Source organism: Globicephala melas, chromosome 8, assembly GCF_963455315.2.
Source record: "Globicephala melas chromosome 8, mGloMel1.2, whole genome shotgun sequence".
NCBI classification, from domain to species: domain Eukaryota; kingdom Metazoa; phylum Chordata; class Mammalia; order Artiodactyla; family Delphinidae; genus Globicephala; species Globicephala melas.
Window position 1 is genome coordinate 64,963,556 of NC_083321.1, and position 20,482 is coordinate 64,984,037.

The window sequence follows — 20,482 nt, forward strand, 5'->3', positions numbered from 1 at the left end:
CTGTTACTATTATTTTTCTGCTGTTATTTCATGTTTAGGTTTTTTATAAATAAAGCACAGATGCGAGTCAATGAAGGAGGAAAAATAATGCTTGGGGAAGTAGGAAGGGAACAGATAATGCAGCATCTTGTATGCCTTGCTAAGTAATATGAGTTTTATCCAGGTGTATAAGAGGAAGCAGTTAAGGGGTTAAAGCAGAAGAGTGTTGTGAGCAGATCAATGTTTAAGAACTTCCTGGTTTCAGAGTACAAAGCTGGTTGGAAGGACAAAGGGAAGGAAGGGAGGCCAGTTAGAAGTCTACTACAGAATCAAAGTGAGAAGTAAAAGAAGGTGCTGAACTAGGGCTGTGGGTCCTGAGTTTTTCAATTCTCCAATCACCCTGGATTAACTGCTGTGTCATTAGTAACTACACTTGGATGGTTAAAGTGGCGATCTTTCATTCATTAATTGTGCTATAACTTACAATATGAAAGCATGTATAACTTCAAGTAAGGAAAAGCAGGTCCGGGAACATTCAGAAAACAGAATTCCAAACTTTAGTATGATTACTATATACTCAGAAAATACCTATCTTTGCTATTAGATATGGAATAAAATTATATTTTTGTTGAGTCTTGATTAAAAAGGAATCTGTAGAAAAATAGTACTGCATGGAGAAGAGGAAATCTCTTTGGATCAAAATTTATTCTTTGAGATCCTATGTTGCAAAAAACCCTTATCCAGTGCTGAGAAGTAAGCAAATATTTACTACTTAAACTGCTGATTTTACTAACTAAAATAAGAGCTATGGTTAGCTGGATAATTATGCAAATGTTTCAAGTAAAATTAAATTTGACTATGCTAGGATTTCTATCATAAGTAACACATTTTCTATCTCGTTATGTCTCTCCATTATATGTGAATAAACAAGAACTGTTTCCCTGTAAAACTGTTTTACTACACAGTCTGTATTCAAACATCTAAATGCTATTCTTCATGGCTATGATTGTATAGACATCAAGGTTGTTAAAGATTTGTTTTTGATAATAGCATATACTCAAAACTACAGCTGGAGTAGACATGATAATTCACCAATTGTTAGTCTTTTCAGTAGTAACTGAAGTCAAAAAACACAATAGTTTTGTTGTTGTTATTGTTTTCATTCTAAACTTAAGTTCTCTAGTTTCAGGCAGTATAAAATTTCATTGTAGCTTCTGAGGCTGGAGAAAACTAGTTTGATGTTCTCCACTCTCTTATATTTCCTGGTTTAAGTTTAAAGATGTCTCACTTTTTTTCTGATTCAAACTCAAGACAAATTTTGTTTCTTCACATTATACAATAAGTTATGATTTCCAACTGGTCAGACATAAGTAAGGGTTTCAGTAAAAGCAATCAAGAGAAGGTACATTTACAGGATAGAAGGAATAAATGTGCACAGGTTAAAACCCCTACACTTTCATTTGCCTCTGTTATTTCTTTAGTGTGTTTCCCAATTAAAGGCACTGGCATAATTTTTTATAAGTAACTGACAAAGGATACCTCTGTACTTATCAGTAATGAAGAGTCTAAACTGTCTTTAGCCCTATCATTTTAAACACCATATAAAAGACACTGTCTATGTCTAATCCCCCTTATGTATCTCTTCCTCCTTTGCATCCCCCAACCAAAACCAAAATACGAACAAAGCTAAAATTTATAGGGTACTCTCAGTGTTAGTAAGTTGACTTCAAGCTTCTAAAATGAATTAATTCATCAAGAGAAAGGTAAACTGACATGTTAGCATACACAGATGGAAGACACTAAATTGTAAATCAAATAATTACAGGCTTTATTCTTAACTCTTTTCCTTCTTTGATATTTGACTTCTCAAGTTGAATGAACTAATTTTAATTTTGAAAAAAAACCTGGAGTCAAGAATTAGATCATTATATTCAGCTTAATTTTAATCACTAATAAACCTAAGCTTCCTTGAATGACAAAGAGCAGCCTTTAAGAAAGCTAACGCTCAGAGAAATGCAAGAATTTACCCAAGATCAACTAGCTTAATAGATAAACAAAACTAGGACTCAAACCATAGTCATTGTATGTGAGGTGATGTATTTGTTAATTAACTAGATCAAAGGAATCCTTTCACATCGTATATGTATATCAAATCATCATGATGTACACTTCAAATCTCTTATAATTTTAAGTGTCAATTATACTTCAATAAAGCTGGAAAAAAAACATAGCCATTGTATCCATTAGGTAACAATAAAACACATACAAAATTGTAGAGACTACTAAAAGTGCATAAGACCTAAACAAAAACAACTACCATCTCTAAGCCATAAAACAAAAATGTGAAAGCAAAAGCTTATGGTTTTCATGAAATATCTGCAAATTGAAACATACACCAAGTAATTAGCTACAACTCTCTCTCTCTCTGCACAAACACACACAAATTACATATATCTGTATACACTTATATGCGTGCACATATTAAGGCAACAAAAAAATAAATTTTTAAAACTCAAACCTCAGAATTATAAAATATAAAAATACTCCCACATTTTTAGAAACAGAAAACTTTTTAAAATGTTGACTGTAAATGTATTATACTATGAATATTATTTTGAGAAAAGCAGTTCTACATGTAAGGATGCCCAAGGCTTACAAATGTCTTAAGATGGCTTTGATGTATATTATTACTCCTATCTAAAAATTCAGAGCTACTGCAAGCACACCATATCACAGTCTACACCTTGATCCAAAATAGAAAGTGATCCGAGAATTCCCTGGCAGTCCAGTGGTTAGGACTCTGCGCTTTTACCACCGAGGGCCCAGGTTCAATCCCTGGTCAGGGAACTAAGATTCACAAGCCGAGAGGCCAACCCCCCCCCCCCCAAACAAAAAAACAAAATAGAAGGTGGTGACTTGAGGATGACTTGTGATGAGTTGCCAGAGGACTGGGATTAGAGATACAAACAAAGAGGAGGAAAAGCAGATGCAGGGCTAACTATTGTAAGTACCTTCTTAGATTTGAGAGGGGATCAGTTGCAAGGGATTGAGAAAATATTGGGCAAATAGTTTTTAAGTGAGAATTTTTTTAAGCCTCAAGACCACAAACTATCAGACAGATTTATATACAGTGAAAACATGCCCACAGAGTACTCTCCCTTAAAGCTGCAGAGTGAATATGTGAAGGAACCGGAATTTGGACTGAGATCTGTCTGATTCTGAAGTCCAAGATTTTTCCACAACTATATTATCCCATGAAGACAACCCAGAGAAACTGCGTAACTTGCCCAAATCTCACAGTAAATCCAAAGCTAGAGGAAGTACAAAATAGACATACCCAAGTCTCAAAATTCTCTGCTGGAGCCTTTTACAAACATTTTTCCACCAGACCCTAAAGAGCATAAGTTATTTGAGGGAAAAAATTTAAATGCCCAATGATCACAGAATTATGAAGTTATGATGGACAACAGCAATCACCTAGAGTAAGGGTTCTTAGCCCAAGGTCCATGCAGTTGTAAAAGCTTTAGGGTGGCACAGAACTATTGAAACTCTATATAGATATATTTTGTAAAATTTCTACATTTTTGGCATGAAAATTCATAGATTCCATGGTACTCTCAAAGGGGGTTTTCTTTGAAAATGTTTAAGAACTAGTGATTAAAAAACAAACAACTTTTTTTATAGATGAAAAATTGGAAGCAGAGAGAACTAAAGTGACTATGGGGGGGGGGCTGAACAGCTGGACAGTGGAAGCACAGTACTAGAACACAGGTCTTTTCCTTCCTATTCCAATACTCTTTCCCATATCATAGGGCCACATGTAATACCCCACAACATGAGTTTGCAAAATTTAAGGTGGTATCTGCAGAGGATGGCACGCAGATATGAGAAAGTGAGAAGACTCAGTGGTGTTAAGGATCATGGAGGGACTCTTGGTCCTTCCTTCCTTTGCTTTTCAAGAGACTAATAAGAAAATCTGTGTTCAATTTCACGTGGTTCAATTTGTAGAGAGAAACAATATCTTCTGCTTTATAAATTATGGTGCAAGGCTAACTGTGGCCATTTTCTAAGAAAACTCAATGACTTAGAACCTGCTAACCTCAGTAAACAAAACCTCAGTGAGCTGTAATTAATATTCACAGTGTCTCTGCTTCATTTTCCTAATGGATTAGTCTTCTTTTCCCACTTTACAGCTCCTGTAATCCTTCATTAGCTTTACTTTCAGTAATTCACAGTCAGGTTTCTTATCTTATTTTATAGTGCAGTGTTAAGTTGGATGTTGGTTTTTGATGGTAGAGGATGGAAAAAGCAATTTTTTTAAAATGGAGATATCCATTAAGGTTTTCAGGCTAACACAGTTATAGATTTTACAGGAACAACTTCAAGACGAGATGACATCTCCATTATCAGCTCAGTGGTGTCTAGTTGAGTATTTCTGAATTGCAAAGAAACTGGCAGGAGCTGCTGGAGAATGGTTCAGCTTGTCCACATGTAAAAAATTAATCCTAACTCATCTTTTCAGTCATGATGGCATCCCAACGCTGATGACTTGAACTCTGCAATGTACTTTCAAAGGGTACTAGGTATGATACACTTGAAATAGCACAATTTGCCATCTTAGTCATCATTACCACCACCACTATCACCAACACTACTACCAGAGCAGCAATAGTAGTCACAGCATCTTAACCACTAACTGAGATTTTACTGTGAGCCACTCTGCTAAATGTATTGCATACCTTATTCCATATCATATTCATGACATTGCTATTACATATATGCTATCACTCCTAGTAACATGTATATAATAGCACTACCATTTCATAGATATTTTCATAGATGAAGAAACTTGCATTTAGTGAGGTTAAATGATTACATAACTAGTAATCCTTTAACCTTCTTACATAACTAGTAAGGAATAGAGTCTGGATTAGACTCCAAATTACTTTGATTCCAAAGTTAGTTCTATTAATCACCAAGTTATTGTGTCTTCCACACTACTTACCTGATAGCAATAATGCATAGGTTAACTAATGTATTTTCCATATTGATTAAAAAAGATAGATGGATGGACGGAAGGAAGAAAGGGAGGGAGGGAGGGAGGGAGAGAGGGAGAGAGGGAGGGAGGAAGGGAGGAAGGAAGGAAGGAAGGGGGATAGATTATCATAAATTTAAAGTAAGTAAAGTGGGAAATCTATGATCAAAGGAGAAGAAATTGCAGATAAAGAGCCGAGTTAGACTCTTGTTGCAATGGAGTTTTGGGCAAAAGAAGGCAAATATGCCTGCAAATAATATTTGCAAGTGACTAACTGTAGGGGTAGCAGGAATTTAACAAACTGGCTCACATTCTCCGGGTCAGAGCATTCCGATCCAATCCAATGAGCTCTGTCATCAAATTACCATGAGCAGAGTCTGGACCATTTAACCTAGCATGCTAAGAGACTCTGGTTATCCGGCTCATTGCAAATTGGGGCCTATTTGGTACAATCCATGGTAAGTGGAAAGATATAAGTTCCTTATAATTCTACCTTGAGTGCATATAGAATTCTATCTCCAGTAGGGCCAAGTCTACTAAAAGAAGCAAGAGCTACTGCTGCACAGAAGCTTCTGACAACCCACACCTTAATATTAAAAAGAAGGAAACGTGCAGGAGACATGCACTCAAAGCATACACAATATTGAACAAAATCTGAAGACCCTACATAGACCAAACATTAAATTTTTTTTTAAGTTTTCAGTGCAGCCCAAATGGTCGAAGAGCTAGAAAGCAATGCTCAGGAACAACTTAAAGAAGTCATTCCATACTGTTTGAATAATTTCATAAATTCACTTGGTGCTCTATCTACTATTAGCCAAAGCACTGAGAACTTGTTTGCCATTACAGATGGTGGAGAATTTCTAGTTTGCATAAAATCAACATCTCTTGAAGTCCTGAAAAGAAAAAACATATGTTTGCGGATGATTACCCAAAGATAGCATCAGAACGTTCATTAGTCATTAGCTGCATCATTACAAATGTAATATGATCCATTTCCATATTTCACTGACTCTAAGTGCCTATGGACCAAGTTGATACGTGCAGTTTTATTTCCCTTTTCATTTCAGATTAGATTAGTCTTTAGGATGACATGTCAACTCGCCTTATGTGAGAGTTTTGTAAATGTGGTAAGATAAATGAAAAACATAAGAAGTAAAACAGGGTTATTTTTCTATATTTGTCAATAGCTATTTTAGGCAAAAATATTTAGGCTCTCCTCACCCAGGTTCCTGCCTTGGCCCAAGGGGAACAAAACGTCCACGAATACTTCTGTCTTCTGGGGGATATTAGAAGGAAATATCTATATTTGTCTCTAATTCATCTTTTATTTTTTAAAATAGCACCAGAGTGGGGAGGGTAGAACCCTCCATGTGATGCTTGAATAAAGCTGATTTCTGGATCTCTGCATTGAACTTTATGGGCATTATATTTTGGTCAAGATACTAGTGGAGAAGAGAGTAATAAAAATCAGGTACCAAAACCCCACCCTAATCCCCCAACAACTCAAAATATTTTGAAATACTGGCGAATCTTTGCTCTATGAGGGCAGAACTAGCCCCACGCTACTTTCACACAGGATTCCTCCGGCTTCTGGTTGCATCAATAGCTATAAACTGTGAAGGCGGCTCATCATCCCATGTCAACATCTTTCTCACAATTAAGGTTTAGCCAAATGTCATTTCTACTGAGAAATGGTTTTTACACCCAAGTCTAAATCTAATGTCCTTCTTCTGTGATCCTTCGGCAATTGTAACCCTTTTATAGCACTTATAACAACCTGCCAGATGATTATTGAAATTATCTGAGTATGTGCTTTGGTCAGTGACTAGAATGAGTATGTCTAGTGAGGAGAGGTGATGTGATAGATATCTGAGGGATCTCTCAGTCCTTACAAAGTACATTATATGTGAAAGGTATGAACTGATTTGAATTCGTAAGGCTATATATATTTTTTATTCTAGTTCAGGAAAGATACAGTGGCCAACGTTAATAAATCAGGCTTTCTACTGGAGACAATTGCTAGCATAGTCACTCATACCACGTGCATATACATGCACATGAGCGCATATGTATGCGTGCATACACTCACGCACATATATCCACACACAGCACCATAGACATCTTTCCGTATCATTTCACAACAGCTGCTAGTAACTCAACCTCTATTTTTTAATCAAAAGTTTAGCCTGCTTAAGGAAACAAAACTGCAAAGATCATGGACCATTTCTGTGATACAGTATCACAGCACCTGGTATAGAAAACGATTTGTACCCCTGGCCAGCAATGATGGCGCATCATAAGAGCACAAAGAAAGTTTGCTAAGCTGATAGGAACGTGGCTTAGAAGTTGTTGCCTAAACTAATTTTTCCTGGAAATGGGGCTGCTTCTTCCTCTTTGCTTCAATTACTCTTGAATATCTGGTTCTGGCGCAGCTAACTTTTTGTGAGCAGAGTGGCCACTGCGGGCGCTCACTCAGGTAACCTGCACCCATTCATCTTTCACCAAGGTTGGTTCACAGCACGGCCAGTACCTTGTTAAGAACCATAGCTTGTTGCTCATGTCAATTAGCTGAATCACACAAAACATAATATAACATGGTTCAGCGAGGATGTGGAGACAAGGGAACCCTCCTACGCTGTTGGTGGGATTGTAAATTGGTGCAGCCACTGTGGAAAACAGTATGGAGGTTCCTCAAAAAACTGAAAATAGAACTACCACATGATCCAGCAATTCCACTCCTGGGTATATATCAGAAAAAAATGAAAATGCTAATTCGAAAAGATACATGCACCCCAATGTTCATAGCGGCATTATTTACAATGGCCAAGATATGGAAGCAACCTAAGTGTCCACTGGCAGATGCGTGGATAAAGAAGGGGTGTGTGTGTGTGTGTGTGTGTGTGTGTGTGTGTGTGTGTGTGTGTATGTATGTATGTACAAAGGAATGCTACTCAGCCATAAAAAAGAATGAACTTTGCCATTTGCAGCAACATGGATGGACTTGAAAGGCATTATGCTAAGTGAAATAAGTTAGACAGGGAAAGACAAATGCTATGTAATATCACTTATAAGTGGAATCTAAAAATTACAACAAACTAGTGAATATAACAAAAAAGGCGACTCACAGATATAGAGAACAAATTAGTGGTTACCAGTGAGGGAGGGAGGCGCGATATAGGGGTGGGGGAGTGGGAGAAACTATTGGGTGTAAGAGAGGCTACAAGGATCTACTGTACAACACGGGGAATATAAACCACTATTTTGTAATAACTGTAAATGGAGTATACCTTTAAAAATTGTATAAAATTAGAAAATAAAGATTACTATAATTTTTTTAAAAAAAATGAGCTAATAGCAAAAAAAAAACACTTCATGAGATTGCTACATTATACAATTTTGTAAACTTCATTATATAAAAGTCAGTGATATCAGATCATACAATTTAAAATTTATAGACAAAAGACAAATACCATATGATATCACTTACGAAACAAAACCAGACTCACAGATACAGAGAACAGATATGTGGTTGCCAAGGGGCAGTGGAGTGGAAGGAAGGAATGAGAGTTTGGGATTAGCAGATGTAAATTATTATATAAAGGATGGATAAACAACAACGTCTTACTGTATAGCACAGGGAACTGTATTCAATATCCTGTGACAAAGCATAATGGAAAAGAATACCAAAAAGAATATATATATATGTATAACTGAGTCACTTTGCTGTACAGCAGAAATTAACACAACATTGTAAATCAACTATACTTCAATAAAATTTTTTAAAAAAAGGATAGATACTTCAGAAAAAACTCAGCTAACAGCACTGATGATAAGCCTGGGGACATAATTCATAATGAAGAGCACAAGATGAAATTTATAGACAGATATCTCATTACTTTTGTTTCCCTTCACTGTGAGATAACTCATGTAGCGCTTTGGTGCCAGCTCTGAGGGAATGTGTTGGCTGTTTATTTTATTGTGCTTCTTCCTGCCACTCAGTGCTCATGACTGAAAAGGAATCAATGGGGGTCCACTGGCAGGATTCAGAGGCATATACTATAGGTGATATTTAGAGGTAGCTACTCATGGGCAAACAGAAATTTTTCTGGATATGAGTCTGCCCTCATGTGGATATCTCAGAGCCTAATTCTGCATCAGGCAACTATCAGTTCTTTTATTTTTCTGTTTCTGAAGCTATTAAATAGAACATAGGCAAATACTTTCCTCTGCATATTTTTTAAAAGCACAGATAGCACTGACTGCCATTTCCTAGTATATGCATTAAGTACTTTGGAGGATGTTCATTGAACTTTCCATTAGAATAGCTTCCTGACTGGATAACAGTTATTTGATTGAAAATAGCTTCATGAGCTTTCAGTAAAACTCTTGAGTGTGACTACACAGACTAGTTTGGAAGAACACCAGGCAGCACCTGGCTATTCTCACCTTGAATCCACCATTAGCTAACAATGGGATTTAAGAAGCATGTCATTTAACCTCACTGCTTTCATTTTTTACCTTGAAATATAAGGTATGACATTTTTGCAGCTGAGGTCTTCCTGCTTCTAAAAGTGATCAAATGTGATTTATAATAAAAGGAGCAGATTGCTGAAATTGAACAATCAAAATTCAGCTAGAAGGAAAAAGAATTAAAGGCATCAATCATCTAAGGGAAAATAATAGTGTGTTTAAAAATTTATTTTAGCACTGAGTTCCCTGCAAGTTCAGGTAAAAAGAAAAAAAATCTCTCTTTAACTCTCTATCACCATTATTTATAGGTTGTATGCTATATTTATATACTTATATATAACATACACCATGTATATAGAACATAATAATAGATAACATATATGTTGCATTTATTATATATATTTGTTATACATATATTTATATGTTATGTGCTTGGAAAAATATTGGTTTTTCCACATAGACATATTTTCATAAAATTTGTTCCAGTCAAAAGTTTTTCATACTGATGTTCCTTTATATGAAACTTTGAACAACAAGATTTATATTGTCTTTAAATATAGTCTTATAGGAAGAAATTATTAACAAAAATTTCAATACTTTGAGGGCATGACATTTACTGGCCAATGTGTAGTCCTTTACATATACTCTATAGTCATTTAAATAGCTCTGAAAAGTAGATATTGTCTTCTCCCCTTCCAGAAAGGAAGAAACCAGCATTTAGCTTATAGTCAACGAGCTGGTGGAATATAAAGCCATTATCATGTGGCTGTTTCCATATATCTGGACATAATTCAGTAAACATGCTTCTTTTGAGAGGCCAAGCCAGTGAGGAACATATAGAGATTTGGTACCAAGTTCTACTAGAGGGATAGAAGGATAAAATAGTCTTGAACATACCATCCTAAAGTAAGTATTGCTTCCACTCAGTTTTTCACAGGCACACAGGAACTGGATAATAGCCATCTGCAGATAAACTTTCTGATGAGATTATAAAATTAGGGTATTTAAAATTGCTGATAGAGAGCAAAGCTACATATTTTTACTACCAGATATAAGTAGCAAGACTGGCACTATCAATGAACACCAAGACGTCATTCATATTCTCATATGGATGACAACACAGAGGTGGATATAAGGAGAATGAACTTGATGAGCAATCAAATCCCTTCCACCTTTAATATTCCGTCACTACAGAATAGACCATATGTAAGAGTAAGCCTGTGTTTGACTCTATTGACAATAAAGAATTCATCAGTACATCCTGGTTCTAGTATGACCCTCAGATCATCTATGCTGAACTACTGGACTTCTGGACATGATCATGGCTCTCATCTGCAAACAATGTACAGTGAATAAAAGATAAGTTGAGGGGCTTCCCTGGGGGTGCAGTGGTTGAGAATCTGCCTTTCAATGCAGGAGACACGGGTTCGAGCCCTGGTCTGGGAAGATCCCACATACCGCGGAGCAACTGGGCCCGTGAGCCACAACTACTGAGCCTGTGCGTCTGGAGCCTGTGCTCCACAACAAGAGAGGCTGCGATGGTGAGAGGCCCGCGCCCCGCGATGAAGAGCGGCTCCCTCTTGCCGCAACTAGAGAAAGCCCTCGCACAGAAACGAAGACCCAACACTGTCAAAAATAAATAAATAAATAAATATTTAAAAAAAAAAAGATAAGTTGACATGTCTGTTAATACTACTTTCTCCTTACAAAATAAACCCTACTGAGAATGCTGTTCACGGGGCAGTCTCATTCAATAAAATTAAAATTCAAACAAGGCCTAGCAAAACATATGGAAATTGAAAGTTGGCTTTCAGCACAACTCCTCCTCCCACCAGCCACTGTGCTTTTCTTATCTCCCTATGTATAATAAAAATCCATTTTACCATTTATTAAATACCTACCATACACCCAGTGTTTGACATGTATCTCTAATCCTCCCAATAACCTTGCAAGAGAAGAATGAGAATTTCCACTTACAAAGAGGAGGCGGAAGCTGACTGGCCAAGGTAACAAAGCTATTAATTGCAGACTCTGGTTACTAGTCTGATGATCTGACTTGAGCTTGAACCCTGTAAATAACAATGAGCTTTCTCCTGCAAGCACTGTCAGATGCATAGTTGTTACTTGGTATTTGTTGAGTCCTTAATACTGAATTTCTATTGAAGAAGGAAAAGAAAAGCTTGAGAAGAAAATCTACAGAAGGTCTGGTTTCTCAGTTCCTTCGAAGAAAGGGCATAAGTGATCCAAATTTTCAGGTGAAAGTCCAGGTCAGTATGTCTATCAGTAGCACTTTGTTTCTGCTTCTTACCACCCCTCTCCCCATTGCCTCCCTCCCACTCTTCCAGTTGTATACCCAGTGCTTGGAACATAGTAGACTCTTCATATGTACCCTGAGACAAAGTTATTTATCTTCTCTGCCTCAATTTCCTCATGTATAAAATAGGATTAATAGTATTAATCTATATCCCAAAGTTGTTGCGTGGTTAAAATCAGCTCTTCCACTACAGCAACTAACACAGTATATGGCTGTACATATTTATATAGTAAGTATTCCATAAATGCTAGTTAGTAGTGTTGTCTTTGTCATTACACATACATTGAATGTGTGTGTGAATTAATGAATGAAACCCATAGGCAGGACACACAGAGTATCTATAGATGAAACATCTGTGCTTAATACCCACAGGCATCTGTGTACCATTTCCAATCCCTAGACTGAAGCCTTGCCCCTCAGAAATGAACCACTTGTTAGTAATGACATATCATTGATATAATAATATGTGAAATGTGCTGTGACCAGGACTGTCAGTCACTGTCCTTCTCCAGCATCATCTCAGCACATCACAGTTCATGGCATCTACTGGCTCTACCGTCCCTGCCCCTTCAGTTTTTCGTTCACTTTAAAAACTCATCTATTTATTTTAACATTGATTTGTTTATTTTTTTTCATCTATTCTACCACTTACTGAGCATTTGTCTTTCATGTATCCCAAATACTGTGGAAAGCACTAGAATATGGAGATAAAAGACCAAATTCCTGTCTTTAAGGAGCATTTAGTCCTGTGAAACAATTATAATACAATGTAATACAGAATAGACAGGAGAGGCTCATAAAACCATGGTGGTAAGGGAGAGGGGGAAGATGTGAGATTATAGGATTACTTAAAAGGAAGGTTTCCTAAAGGAGTGACCTGAACTTGAAGGATAAGTTAGAATAATGATGATTTTTAGAATAGTTTTAGATTTATAGAATTATTGTGAAGATGGTACAGAGAAGCCACATATGTCCCACAGCCAGTTTCTCCTATTGTTAACATCTTTAGTATGGTTCATTTGTCACAAATTTGATACATTATTATTAACCAAAGTCCATACTTTCCTCAGATTTCCTTAGTTTTTACCTAGTTTCCTTTTCATTTTCTAGGCTCCTACCCAGGATACCACCTTATTTTTAGTTGCTATGTCTTCTTAAGCTCCTCATGACTGATTGATTCTCAGATTTTTCTTCGTTTTATTACCGTGACATTTTTGAGGGGTACTAATCAGGTATTTTGTAGAATGCCTTTCAATTGAGATTCTTCTACTGTTTCTCTAATGATTACACTGGGGTTATGTGTTTTGGGAAGACCACAGAAGAACCTGCCATTCTCACTGCATCATATCAAGGGAACGTATTATCAACACGATTTATGACTTTTTATGTTAAACTTGATCACCTGGCTGAAGTAGTGTTTGTTAGGTTTCCCCACTGTAAAGTTATTCTCTTCCACCATTTCATACTATATGGGCTTAGCACAGAGGAAAATGCCATCTTAAAAACATTCCCCGATACTTCCCAAATTTCCAAGTGGGAGAATTATCTGATGCTGGAATCTGCAGAAATTTTTCTGCCATAAAATAGAGTGATGAATTGGCAACCTTTGGTTAACTATTCGTATGATTTAATGGAAGATGGTGCATTGCCTGAAAGAAGTGACGTGACTCTGGAAGCCCCTCTTATTACAATTTTCTTCACACAGACACAGAGCTCTGTTTTATGGGCTGCAGCTGCAGCATCCTTAGGACGTGCCTCATAATCTCATCAGTGCAAAATCTGTGCATAGAGAGGGTGGTGTGCAGCTATCCATGGTTTGTGGAAGGAGGTAAGCAAAAGCATTAAGTTGTTAATTTCTCACTTTCAAGGCGATGAATATACATTATCTTATTTAATTTAACCTACATAATAACCTTGTGGAGTAGGCATTACTGGACTTATTTTATAGCAAAGTAGTGCAAGTCTCAGATCATACCAGATGGCAAGTGGCAGAACCCAGGTGTTTGGAGTCCCAGTCCCATGTTTTTAGCACCAAAACATATTTTAAGCAAAGACCTAACTTTAATAATAATAATATATTTATTCCATTCTTTTTACCACCATAGAAATTGTGCAGCATGCTCACTTGTAAAAAACATTCTTAAGCTAAGCCTTCACCTTTCCTGTGAGTGGAGAAAAATAATAGAGGTTCATATCGAGAATGCAAACCAGAGCACAGTTTAGTGATAGACTCTTGGAATTACGAAAGATTAGCGGATGTTAACAGAAAAATCCAATTATCTAGAAAAGTAAAAGCAGACCAAAGTATGGCCATGATGATCCTCATTCAATTAGACTAGGAGGTAGCCTTTTTAAGGACCTGAAGGTAATTTGGTCTACATGACCTTGACACAGAACTGCACATAGCATCAATTCCAGCTCCGGGCCCCAGTCTAGGTTGAAGGATTACCGATCCGTTAAACCTGGGAGCTCATTCATTACATACTATCCTATGTTAAAATAATAAGTCCAGCACACCTTTATGCCATAACTACTATGTGTCAAGCATGGTCCTAAGGGCCTTCACAATCATTATTTCACTTAATTCTCAAATATCCCTGCCATATAATCATGATGAATCTCAGCTGACAGAAAAACTAAGGCTTAGTGAGGATAACGGCTTTCCGATGGTGGCAGAACTAGGATTCAAATCCAGGACATCTTCCTACTAAGCCTATTCCCTGCCCAAAGCACTGTGACAGTTCCGTGGAGAAGGAATTGCCTCATTTCACCCCCTGACTTCCCTGTCGTAGTTATCTTTACACAACCTCATCAGTTTATAATCAGTGAATCTGTTATTATAACAACCTGATACTCAATATTTTGAAGGTATGAAGAAAAAGGTCAGATTGAAAGCCTATACTATAGGACTTCCCTGGTGGTGCAGTGGTTAAGAATCCACCTGCCGATGCAGGTGACACGGTTCGAGCCCTCGTCCGGGAAGATCCCACGTGCCGAGGAGCAACTAAGCCCATGCGCCACAACTACTGAGCCTGCGCTCTAGAGCCCGTACACCACAACTACTGAAGCCCATGCGCTCTAGGGCCCACGTGCTGCAACTACTGAAGCCCGCGTGCCTAGAGCCCATCCTCTGCAACAAGAGAAGCCACCGTAATGAGAAGCCCACGTACTGCAATGAAGAGTAGCCCCCACTCGCCACAACTAGAGAAAGCCCATGCATAGCAACGAAGATCCGATGCAGCCAAAAAAATTAATTAAATCAAAAAAATAAAGCCTATTCTACTATAAAAGGACAAAAATGAATGATATTCAATGGATATTTGAAGTCCTATTAAAAAACATTCCTAAAGCTCTTCATGAGCCTTCTTCTCTCAATATCATGAACAGAAAGCAAGCTATTCAGAAAAGGGGAAAATACTGTCACCACCAAGAAGGTCACCCCATCACCTACACAATCCTCTTTAAAAACAACCCCATATCCAAGGCTCCTGCTGTCAGTTCACTGGACTGGCAATACGCTGGCTAGCTGATTCCTTAATCCCATCTTTCTGCTTCCTTGATTCAGTTCAAGGAAGCTTCCACAAGCTGGGAATGCAGATATACCAAAACTACTGGAAGAACTGATTCTATGCAAGGTCGTGGCATTCCTAGGTAGTACTTTAATTCATAGAAATGCTTACTTGCAAAGCTCTCTAACACTTTGAGCAGAGAGTTCTCAGGCATAGGCAATCAGTAATGAGAACCACAGCTCAAATTCCTGTGCACTCTTGAAAAAAGAGAGACAGACACTAAAGGAGAAAATCATGTGGAGACAGACGGTGCGAGTAAGGAATATAAGCTTTTGAATCAGAAACAATTTAACTTGAATTCTAGGCTCTACATCATTTAAATTCTTGAAGCCTCAGCTTCCTTACCTGTGATGGGAGTTATGATGTCTTCCTCACAATTTTGTTCACCCTGTAAGCCATTCATCCATTCAAAAATATTTAATGGGGCTTCCCTGGTGGCGCAGTGGTTGACAGTCCACCTGCCGATGCCGCGGAGCAGCTGGGCCCGTGAGCCATGGCCACTGAGCCTGTGCATCCGGAGCCTGTGCTCCACAACAGGAGAGGCCACAACAGTGAGAGGCCCGCGTACCGCAAAAAAAAAAAAAACCCAAAAACAAAAAAACAAACAACAAAAAAAATTTAATGAATGGCTATTATGGACCAGGTCCTCTTTTAGGCATTGGGGATACAGCTGTGAATATACTGGGCAAAGTCTCTACTCTGATGAAGTTGGTAGAGGGGTAGACAATAAATAAAAGAACAACAAAAACCACATGAAATTTTGAGATCATGGTAAATGTTCTTAAGAAAGTAAAACAAGGTTAGGTGGTAGATAGTGTCTTGAGGGTTTGGTTAGATTGGGTGTGGCCTGGCATGGATGGATGGAGTGCTATTGAGAAAGCTCCATGAGAGCTATAAGTAAAGACAGGCTGTATGTTTCTTAAGGGCAGATGCCATATTGTAATTTTCCCCAGTATGTCACATAAGGCCTGGTTTGTAGCAGTTATTCAGTATAAATTTTAAATGAATTTGTGCCTGGCTCCCAATAGGAGCTCACTTCATGAATTTTCTCTCTATACTTGTGAAAGCTGGTTTCCATGGCCTAAAAAATTCAATGTACACTATACAGGCTAACTGAAAATTCAAGCATACTGGTATTAACAGAACCTTGACTCCATAATCACCATTCATCAACTATTTAATATGATCCGTCAAAGGCCGGGAGGTATACAAGATTAAAAAAAAAACACAGTAAGTAAGATAAAGTTGCACTCATTAGTCTGGCTAGGGATATGAAATATGTGCAAACAGAACTCTAATACAAGACAGTGCCTTATGAGGTCTTTTAGTGTGGTATGAAATGCTCTCAGTATGTCAAGAGGAAGAAGAGCTCTTCCTGTAATGGGGTTCCAGGAAGGTTGAAGGAAGAAGTGAGTTTCGAACTGGGTCTGGAAAGATTTAAAAATGAAAATATAGGAGCAAATGCTTCTCAAGAATTATGTTTAAAATGAAATTCCCAAAAGCTTAATTCAGTACTTCTCAAACATGAGCCTTCATTGGAATGTTTAAAACACAGATTCCTGGCCCCCGTACCTAAAGTTTCTGATTCACTAAGTCTGGGGTAGGGCCCAAGAATGTGTATTTCTGACAAGTTGCCAGGTGATTCTCATGAAAGTCTCCAGGTATTTCTCCCAAACAGTGATGTGTGGTATCCCAGGCTGATGTCATTGCATCCCCCCTGTTCTATCATGGGGCATGAACAAAAGGGATGGATGTAAGAGATATGTGGGGTCATGTGTGTGTGTGTTTTCATTATGTGGGTAGATGCAGAATATTGGAATAAAGTTGGAGAATGGTCCATACTACACGACTAGGGGAAAATGTTACCCCTTTCATATCTCTCTGTTTTCCATTTTATACAACATGGGCCTATCAACTCTTCTTCTGCCCTCTTCCGTCTACTTCCCAGACTCATACTACCTACCATAACATTAAAGAAATAGAATATTGCTGTTCAATTGGGATCAAGAGCCACTGAGGTCATTAGAAACTCTCTAGTCTCAAGGTGACACAGCCTAGTTTGGAACTCTAGTCCCAGACACATCAGGGTCTTTCCTTGACCAGCCATATATGTTCCATCAGTTCCCCGATGCTTCCCTAGGGTGGGTTCCTTAATAAACTTTTAAATATTCATCTTACTCTTGAAGTTGCCCCTCTCATACACAATGTCTTTCCTCTTAAACCGATGATACTCACTGAAACATTATACAAATAAAGACTCAGGCAGCTAGTCCTGCCATGCTAGAGATATTGGGGGAGGGATATGCTGAATGGGCCCCTGACAGCACCATTACTACTTTACAATATCCCCCAGTCTGTCTCTGATTTCAGAATTCATATATCACAAATAATTATGATATTCTACCAATTAAAGATGCAGCCTGTTTCAGCATTAGTTATTTGATTTAACTGTTCCAATAAGAGTATTTTGTTTTTCAATTGATACAGAACTTACTAAACACAAAATACCAGCAGACATGTTCACTCCCATCACCATATTGCTGCTTTAGTTCAAAGATCTGAAAATCAAAATAACAAAGTATTTCTATTCTATTCCAATATACTATGGCCAACAATATTAGAAAAACAACGTGTTCTACTTTGTTCAGATTTTTAATGACAGATTTTCAATTGTTGTTTGTATAACTGGAAAGAACAAATCAAATAGCCTGGGCTATCTACAAGCTTGAAATTTATGAATCAAGCCTTGAAACCTAATATTGGGCCCTAACACTCACTTATAAATTATCTTCTACACCTTGGCCCAGCACTGCTTTTTAGTAGATCCCCTAAATAACCAGAACTGGCTGTTCTATGGATGACTATTTCAAATGACAAGTAATCAAATCAATTCTACACCATGATTAGGCAAATCCTCCACCAAGAAAGATTAACTTCTCTCCTCTTGATGTCTTTCTTTAGCCAGAAATCTATAAGACATTGGCAGGAGTCACTGAAAGCTGAAATTCAAGTACAGTGAGAATATATCTAGAAAGTCTTATCTATGTTATATAGGCTTCCATTTATCCTTCTGCATTTTCGGATGTGAGGATGTGTAGAGTAGCGGGCTATGGGAAAAAGGAACATGAACAATGCTTTCCTGTTCTGAAGGGTAAACCTCTGTTTGTGTCCCTGACTGCCAGGGAAAAAATGTAGTCTGCTCAAGTGATAATACTTTGTTGGCCAAAGATGAATTGTGAGCTCAGTACCTGAGATGGACACAAACATAAGTTTAGAAGTTGCTGAGGATGGCAACAAGAAACATAGTGGAAAGGAAAGTGTAGGTAAAATGCTAAGGATTTCATCAAAAGTGAAAACATGACTTTTTTTTTTTTAGATTCCGTATATACGGACTTGAGGACATGGGGAGGGGGAAGGGTAAGTTGGGACGAAGTGAGAGAGTGGCATTGACATATACACACTAGCAAATGTCAAATAGCTAGCTAGTGGGAAGCAGCCACATAGCACAGAGAGATCAGCTCGGTGCTTTGTGACCACCTAGAGGGGTGGGATAGGGAAGGAGGGAGGGAGACGCAAAAGGAAGGGGATATGGGAATATATGTATATGCATATGTATAGCTGATTCACTTTGTTATAAAGCAGAAACTAACACACCGTTGTAAAGCAATTATACTCCAATAAAGATGTTAAAAAACACACAAACAAACAAAAAAAAACAAGAAAAAAACAGTGAAACTATAAGACAGGTAATACAGACATAAAGAATGTAGTCAATAAAATTACAAAGGAGCAATGCAATAGTGCCTAGACAGTGACCTGGAAGTGGTTTACACTTAAAAGATGCAGCAAATGATTTGAAAATGTGTCCATAATATATTGTTGTTGCTTTAAAAATTAAGCTACAAAAAAAGATAAACAGAGTTGAATTTTTAAATATTACTTAACAAAGTTTAGAGAAAAAGAGAGAAGGAGAAAAAGAAATTGATTTTGAAAAGTTATATAGAAAAGCTGGAAAATTACTCACAAAACAGTCAATCGTAGTTACCTCTGTGAGTGGAATTGGAGGGTCAGGGTTTCATAGATATACTTTATACTTCTGTAGCTTTTTAATTTGGAACACTAAATATAGCATGATGTAATGAAAAGAGTCTTGGGAATCAGAAATGCCTAAAAATGAAATTTTGCCTCAGCCATACTGTAACCTTATAAAATTATTTGTTTTCTCTACACTTTAGTTTCCTTGGCTCCTTAAAATGACAATCATTGTATGTGCATTACAAGTCAATAGGAATATCAAATGAGATCATACATATGAAAGACTATACACATGATTGTCATTCAATGTGTGATCTATTATTATTTGTCATATCCTCAGTCCCTTCTGGAAGAAAGGAAGAAGAATACAGTAGAATAATCATTCTTTTTTCCCTGTGAATCAAATACAATTTAAGAAAAAAAGAAATCCACAAGGTAGCATGCAAGGTCATCTGGGCAAATGAGTTTTTATGACTAGTTAAATGTCATAAGTATTCTTACAATATTTCATACACTACTGAAGCCATATGTTGCAAGTAACCCACAGGACAAAGTAGAAGTCTTGAAGTAAAGAATGGTCAAATGATTGTACAATGGATAAAAGGAAAAGGGCTTCATCATACTCCTTCAAGGGGCAGGGACCAGCTTACTCTCACCCCTCAACCTCTACTTTCTCTTTCATAATGGATGACTGCTCACTAGCCATGCCTGGAAATACTTAATTGTTCTATACCACATCTGGCCACTCACTCAACTATCTCAAAGCCTAGTAGCAATTAGTAACCGAGTTATAGTGCCCAACAGGCTACCGCAACAAAGAAAGCCAAGAACAGTTGCTTTATTAGATAAAATTAGCTTATGACAAAGTTTGAGATTTTCATACTGGTAAGAAACCCAAAACCCTGAGGTTGCAATACAGACCAGGCTTTCATAAATTAGGTGCCAAGTTAGGTCCTAAAAGGAAAAAAATTCTATATTATTTAGCATATTTATTAGACTATATGGTGATTAAATTCAACTTTGAATAAATGAAACTCAACAAGTATTCATTCAACATCATATACTCAGAACTGTGAC

General features: G+C 37.4%; 1 protein-coding gene and 1 non-coding gene across 7 annotated transcripts in view; one reads left to right on the forward strand and one right to left on the reverse strand.

The window, feature by feature from the left end:
- GRM5 (glutamate metabotropic receptor 5) overlaps positions 1-20,482 on the reverse strand; it is a 549,516-nt gene that overhangs the window by 493,751 nt on the left and 35,283 nt on the right. The window lies entirely within an intron of this gene.
- Positions 2,754-2,826, forward strand: TRNAK-UUU (transfer RNA lysine (anticodon UUU)). The gene has a single exon. It is a non-coding gene; the product is annotated as a tRNA-Lys (tRNA).